This window comes from Haemaphysalis longicornis, unplaced genomic scaffold, assembly GCF_048455015.1.
Source record: "Haemaphysalis longicornis isolate Haplotype H1 unplaced genomic scaffold, Haemaphysalis longicornis Haplotype H1 scaffold_4, whole genome shotgun sequence".
Classification (NCBI taxonomy): Eukaryota; Metazoa; Arthropoda; class Arachnida; order Ixodida; family Ixodidae; genus Haemaphysalis; species Haemaphysalis longicornis.
Window position 1 is genome coordinate 41,122,154 of NW_027526361.1, and position 6,457 is coordinate 41,128,610.

Below are 6,457 nucleotides of genomic sequence, written 5' to 3' on the forward strand. Positions count from 1 at the left end.
TAGGCAAAGAGGAAATTTAGCGCAGGAGTACCTCGCTCCGTAATTAACATGCTCATATTGCTCATTCCAGCCTCCATGCGCTTCTCTCGTTTCTTAGTCAAAGGCCACAGTGTGGTTGCCATAGGCAGTCGTGGCGTTGGGGATGCGTCCTCGTACCGCATTACGGAGTCGACGGGTTCGAATCCCATCTAGACTACATTCTAGCTCTGTGCAACCAACTAAATTACTTTACTTTTATTTTCTTTGCGCCCTCAGCCATTTCGTCTGCAATCTCTCGGTTGCGACGCAAGATTTTCCGCCTACGACGACGACGTCGCAAGAGCAGTGTCATCCAGTGACAGGACAATGAAGAATTGAGATTGAGGGGGTGCATTTCTACAGTGCTGGGATGCGGCATGAGGCGTATACTGCGTGTGCCCGAAGACTGCGGATTTCGCTTGACGCAACAGTTAACAGTACAAGATGCATATGGGCGCCAGGGCTTACGTCGCATCAATCTACACTTGCTGCCCGAATGTTACAGCGTTCTTGCACAGCAAACTCTATAGCTCAGCAAATTCTGCAGTTATCGCGCAGCTGGTGCAGCGTTCCTGCTGGTCTAGTTGACGCAGTAGCTCACGTAAATGGATCACCAGGTGCTATAATACTGCTTTCGATTCCTAAGAGGAGCTATGGCCATTCATTTCTTGAAATACAGAGCGCAAAAGCCGTGAAAAGCCATTTAGAGGAGTGCCGCAACATGGAGGGCTGTACATTTCGGGATGCTCTCTCAGGACAAGTCGGGGCCGTGACGTCCTGGCGAAAAGTCACGTGACAAAGACGTTTCCGTCACTTTTTTTTTTTTGTAGTTTCATTAAAAGGCATTGCGCGTTTGCGCTACGGTCGCTTCAGCGTTTGTTTTGCGCCCAATTTCATTCAACGATCCCCGCGTGAAACTTTGTCGCAGCCGGTTACTTCATGCAGTTTCGAGTTATTAACCCTCGGCTTTGCGTTGTCTGCTTCCCTGAGCCAGTTCACCGGTGAGGCCGGCGTGCTAAGCGCTCAGCTAAATGCACTGCGCGTAGTCCACGCATTCCTGCTATCAATACTCTTTACTGTTCTTCCTTCCTGCGTCTCTTCCTTACCGTTTTCTCACTTTTTAACAGCGGAGCTGTTGTTGCTGGCCGTAATGTGTGCGGTGTGCGGCGTCATCAAAAAATTCTGGATCATAGTTACTCCCACCGTTTACCACACAATTGAGCACGCGTTTTACGAGGAGCGCCCGGCGTCGTCCAGGCTTGCACGTGGTGCTCGCAAAAATACAAAAAAATTTTCACGAGCGTCCGCGCCTCATGTGGGGAGCACAAGACAGCTCGCGATACAGTCGCCCAGTTCTCGAAGCCGGTTGCCGCGGTTCTAGCGCGTGCTGACGCGTTCCACTTTGGGAGAAATGTGAAATCCTCCGGACAAAATGATCCGAGCCCGCCGGGCATGCATGAGGAAGACGATGATATAGATGGATATGACAATGACTACTACTACCACTGTGAAAAGCGACGACGGAGCACGTAAATAATTTCAAACCTAATGCAATGCGTGCTGGTGTGTCGTTCAGTGCTTACATAGAAAGAAATCCTCCAGCTTCGCTACTGTTCAAGCCTTGCCCGACTTAGTGCAAGCTTCGCCAATTCTTTTTTTTTCTTGTCTCCTTTTTATTACGCTGTATAGCAACCTCTGAAGAAAGAAAAAAAAGGCTGGGGGAGAACATAAAAAAACGGTGCTCAACTGGAGTCGTTCAGCAAAACAGCAGCGGGTTTTTTTTATTATTAGTCTTGGGCTCATCCCAAACTCCCCGATTAGGCATGTCTCTTATCTCTCACATGTATTCCTATGGTGTGGAGAATCGTCTGACCTCCCGTGGGCTATCTTCAGTGGATCTCAGACTGTATAGAGCCCCACTTGAGGAATTGAGTCCACTAGAAGCATATAGATAAAAGTGCAAATATTTATTTGCCACATTATAAGTCGTTTATTTTCAAAAGCTATAAAAACAATGACAAGCCAGAACACTCTAATTGTTTTCCAGCTCGAATTTGTGCTTCCTTTTAGCGGATATATGCAGCTCCAAGTTGTACCTCCTTTCAGTAGACATATGCAGAAAAGGAATGCTCAAAACCTACTGAACCTTGCGGATGGTACTTTACCTTCGGAATGCTTAATAAAACTTGACCTGGAATTTCAGAAGGTTTACTGCTCAGAACTTTCTACATTTTTTAGAACAGAAATTCGGAAAATTTTGACAGGTTTAAAGGTGTACTGACATATATTTTCGGTGTTAATATTGCACAGTTCGCTTCCTTTACTCGACAGAATACCCTGGCTAAAATATGAGCGGCCTTCGACGCGTTTAACATGCTTCAATTATATCTGATCTATCGCGCCGACAGAACAACACGCGGAGCGGTGCGCAGCAAATGGACATTAGCGTGACATCACTCCGTGAGAGGGAAAAGAAGTGACGTAGCCGTCTACCTCAAACGCTCGTCAGAAACTCGTGATGTCACTTCACGCGCGTTCACGAAGGGATACACATAGCCAGAGCTGCAGGCATAACCACTGCCCAGAAAGACTCTCTTGCCAAATATAAAATTACACATGCGGGAAAGGAGCCGATAATAAAGCCCAGGATCGCAAGAAAAGCCGCCATCAGGTATTTTATTGAAAGCGGTCATCAATTTTCCGCCGCAATGCTATAGGCTTAACGGCTTAACGCCTTCAGGCAGCTCATTCGCTAAGCTCCGGCGGCGGGGCGGTCGTAACAACGCCTCCGCCCATCTTTGCGGTGTTTGGGCGTCCGCACAAAATGGTGAGGATTCTGTCACACGCGCCCTCCGGGCTTGAAGCGCGGGGAACCAAAACGGACGATTTTCAGGCCATTCAGTTTAATTAATTATTGCGCGCTCAAATATTTAAAGTACTGTTTCGGGTTCGCCAGGTCGTTAAGCGTTGATAAAATCAATAAAAAAGGAACATAAAATTTTGGTGTCAGTCAGTACTCCTTTAAGTTCTATATAGGTATATACCTCTGCCAGAAACCCGTCCTTCATGGACGGCGGCGAACATTTCCTGGTCCTCCTAAATAAGCTTGAATTCTGAGTGAAGAGTGTTACCAAAGTGTAAAGTTGCTGAAAGATTTCTGCCGAGAATGGGAAACAAGCACACACCAAGTCACGATCCAAGTGCAGCGTTGTGTTGAAATCTTGACTGCGGCGCTTTATCGGCTGAAGAGCTGTTAATACCAACAAAGTGTTTGAAGCTTCAGCCGAGCTCCCAGGTGAATCCTTGAAGACAAAACTGCGCCTCAAAGATCACATCCTTGACTGCGACTATTTGTTCGTTTACAAGACAAAATGACTTTCTCAGCTCTCAACAACCCAGTTAATCTCAGTAATAGTAAAGTGCAGCGGTATAGTTCCAGTTAAAAAAAAAAAGGAGCCTTCATGCCTTGCAGAATTGGATGGCCAGCGCAGCTGTTGGGAATAAGACTATTCAGTGACTATATACAGATTAACAATTTTAAACAGCACACAAAGGTTGTGGGAATCGTGGAGAACCGCGCCCCGCGATCCCGAGCCAGCGCGCGCTTCGGAAGAGACGCGTTGCGCTGAAACCGGTCCGGCGCTCTACTGGTTCGTCGGCGGCCCCCGAGAGATGACACCACCTGTCCGTGCGGGGCATAGGCGCGCGGGCGGCGCGAACGTGTGCGCGCGGAACCTTGCCGGAGTCCCGGTCAGGGCAGGATCGGCGGAACAGCGCGGCGATGTCGGCGGACATGTATCTCAGGTGGGAACTGTTGTTTGTCGCGCGCCGTGAGTGCCTGCCTCCCGTTCGCGATCACGACCCGGACGGCGTGATTCGTGAACTGGGCTGCCGTAGGCTCGTGAGCCCGCGTGGTTGACACGCCGGGAGCTAGCGTGGTGGCCTACGCCGGAGTACTGGCTAGGTCGCCCCCTAGAACCCCACGATATCCCACAAGGTCTGCAACTAAGAGCTAAGTTGCAAAAGTTCTTGAAAGTTACCCCGCATGGCCGACAGATGACTGCCGTCACGACCAGACCACTTGTGAGGTGCTGAGCAGCCCGGTCCACAAGTCGCCTCCTGTCCCATCTTTGTGCTACAAGTGATGAACCTTCCCTGCCGGTGGTATTCCGTGATCGGCGACTAACTGTGCACGAGTTCACAGCCAGTGTTTCAGACAATCACGTTGTTGCCTCCCGGGGGTTGCCTTTGCCCTTGAGGGGCACGTGCGCAGCTGTTCCATTTATTCTCTTCGTGGCTTCTTTTTTATTGCATTAGCAAGGATGCTTTGGGTATGCCAGAAAAAAAAATTGCCGACAATTTGTGGACACAGACCAATGTAAGAAGTTCAAATAGCTTGTGTACAAACCGAGCTGATGGAGACATTGGCTGTGGTGCCTCCGTTTGCGCCTCTGGTAGCTCAGGGTAACGTTAGGATGAGGTGGCAGAGGCTGCACTCAAGCACGTGTTTCCGCGTCTCTACAGACTTGAGATGGTGCGTGGATTCTGCTTGCAAACGGCGCGCAACAAATGCCGAGTTCTGGGCTTCTGAAGCGAGAGCAAGGTGTGAAAGGCGAGCCGATCCCCAATACGTGGCTCTGAAGGCAACGTACGATGAACATTTCTGTGAACTAAGTGCACGAACTAAACAAACAGTTGAAACCTTTCATGCAGGGCCAAAGTAATACAAGTCACACATTACGATCCAACAGCGGGAAAGAAACATAATACAACTTCACCAAAGTAGAATACAATACTAAAGCATTTTTAAGGATCCTCAGTTTTCGGAATTTTTTTTCCTTGCTCTCCAGATTTTGGCTTACTTCAACTTTTGACCGCACACACACTACATGAGAAATGCTGACCAACAAGAGGCTAACATCTTCGCTATAAATGCCTTGAAAAGTGCAGCAGCCTTGTAAATGTAAGCTGTCGCATCTGCATACAGCAGCCATACCAGAGTGCTGTGGGTTCCGCAAGGGTACGGTACCTTAAAAGTCGAGTTCACAAACTATGCGTTAGTTGTATGCTTGTTTTTTGTTGTTGTTGTTGTTTGTTTCGAGCATATCAAGATAGGTCTTGACATTGGTTTTGTGCCCTGGAACTTATGCTTTTTTTACTGGTGTGCTCACGGTTTGGAATTAGCAGTTGTTCATGTCGTCCTCCTTCATCTTTTGCCCAAAATATGCCTGTATATGTGGGAGTGTACTTCACCAATAAATCTTAGTTGGAAGCAGCAGTTGTTCATGTCGTCATCATTTGTCTCTCATCCAGATTTTACGCTTCACACATACGGAATGAAGTACGAAGTCGCTCAATAGTCCACGTTGATCAGCTACATGACAAACCCAGTACGTCCCCCACTAAAAGTCTGCATGGCTTCATGTAATAACTAGCTATAGGCCATAAGCTACAAGTGACATTAGCCATCCGGAGTTAAAATCTATAAAGAAAAGGCTAGGAGTATAATGCACAAAAGAAATTGAAAAAGATACGAGGCTGTTTGGACACAACTCGTTATTGCGATCAAATTTCCTTAAAAAAGATGTTAGTATTGGATGTTAGCATTGATTAGTACTGCGGGAATAAATTGGTCGCAGTTAGCACAGGACTGGGATAACTGGAGATCCATGGGGGAGGCCTTTGCCCTACAGTGGGTGTAGACAGGCTGATGATGATGATGATCGATTAGTATTAGTCTTGCGTGTACAAGAGGACCTCAGAAGACAAGTTTATTTGAATGTTCGTTTCATGGAAGTTTTACTATAGTTGGACTCATTTCTAAGCTGACATCACATCACTTAGAGTTAGGCAACAGCACTGGCGGTGTCTCAGTTGTGGTGATGATTCCCATACTCAAAAAAGAGTGAAGTTTTTGCTAGAACAGAAACAAAAACTGCATGCAGTGTCCTTAGAGCAAGTAAATATCTTTATTCAGCGGGTCTAGCTTCACCTAATGGGAATGCACTGTCTCCTTATGACTGGTGAATGTGGTACAAAAACACTTTAGCTATTATCAACACACCACCTGGAAAGAAAGCCTGCCGGTGACCCATTTTAACTTCCTGTGCCTGCACCTTCTGACATGGTTTGAGAGGTGTTTGCATCATATTGTAGCAAATTTTACTTTTTGTCCGTAGTGTAAATTTCGAAAAGAACAAATTGTGGTTGTTCATTGAATGTTATGGGGTGCTTTTAGACGGAGTGTGTATGCAACCTACATCTTGTCTTTATTCGAAACGCCAGACAGTGCACATCATTGCTATTTATGTACGACGAAAAATACTACCACCACTCAGGAACTAGAATATGCAATGGTAAATTTCACAAACAGGTAGCCAGAATACTAAACCAGGGGAGGGCATCCGCATAACTAAACACTTAGCCATCCGTTCCATTC